Source organism: Mauremys mutica, unplaced genomic scaffold (genome assembly GCF_020497125.1).
Source record: "Mauremys mutica isolate MM-2020 ecotype Southern unplaced genomic scaffold, ASM2049712v1 Super-Scaffold_100355, whole genome shotgun sequence".
NCBI classification, from domain to species: domain Eukaryota; kingdom Metazoa; phylum Chordata; order Testudines; family Geoemydidae; genus Mauremys; species Mauremys mutica.
Window position 1 is genome coordinate 104989 of NW_025423322.1, and position 1096 is coordinate 106084.

Sequence of the window (1096 nt, forward strand, 5' to 3'; positions counted from 1 at the left end):
GGTCAAGTCACTCTTGAGCCTGCTGGTGGAGAACAAGGTGAAAATTAGCCAGGATGTTACTCAGTCAATTCCCTCTGCTCCCAGCAGGTGGTATCGGAAAGCTCCAAGATGGCTCACTTCCCTTTCTCTCATCAGCTTTAGGCCCCAGTGTTACAAATGCACAAACCAGTTGGGATTCTCCCCTGGGCTCAGGGTGTGGGGCTGCTCTGAGGGGATGGACTTGCACACTTGGGATATTAGTGCGAAGATACAATTTCAATTTCTCATAAAGAAATCTGAGGGAAAAGTTTTCAACTAGCAATAATCACACCTCAGATTAACTTCATTGGTTATGATACTGCCACTTTTTTGGGTAAAAATCTTATTTAGTGAAAGGAAAGCTGCAGTGACAGCCTGGTTACTGGGGTGCAAAACATTTTTCCCCTGGGAGAAACAAGAAGTTAGAATTAGAAATTTACATCATTTGTTCCAATGTTGGCACAGGTTTAATTTTGCTTCTGTGTAGGTTTGTTTCAGGTTGTGACTGTTTTGGTTTATTGGGTTGTTTTGTTTTTTTAAATTGGAATGGAGCTTTTAATTGACATTTGCTGGATTTGAATGGCTGACCTACAACACCAGTTTTGACATTGTTCTGCATATTTTATACAGATTTGGCCAGTATTCAAGGATTCTATTCCTTTATAGGAGATTTTAGTGGTCAGGCTTATTTATTTTATGTTATTTTATCATCCTGCTGTAGCACACCTTTTCTATAAAATGTTGAAATTATTAATTTATGGTATTTGTTAGTTTTTATTTTTAAAAACAAAGTTTTTCTTAGTGTTTGGGTTTTAAATTAAGCATTGTTTTTGGTTTCAATTTTTTATTTTGGCTTTGGTTATTGATGGGATCTTTAAGCACTTTGGATTTAATACTAAAATTTGGACAGCTTTAGATTATTTAAAGTAAACCCTGTTTACTATTTTATTTTAATAAAGGTTGTATTGCTCTAACCTTTGGCCTTTAAGTGGGAAGGAGCAGAGGCATGGGCGCCATGGCCCCCGTGAAAGGTGGGGCCAGGTGATGGGGGGCACAGCCCCCCCAAATTTTTGGCTAG

The 1096-nt window shown here is 38.3% G+C and overlaps 1 pseudogene; it reads right to left on the reverse strand.

The window, feature by feature from the left end:
* Window positions 1-240: 240 nt before the first annotated feature.
* LOC123361057 lies at window positions 241-355 on the reverse strand (annotated as a pseudogene).
* Between the last annotated feature and the right edge of the window lie 741 nt (window positions 356-1096).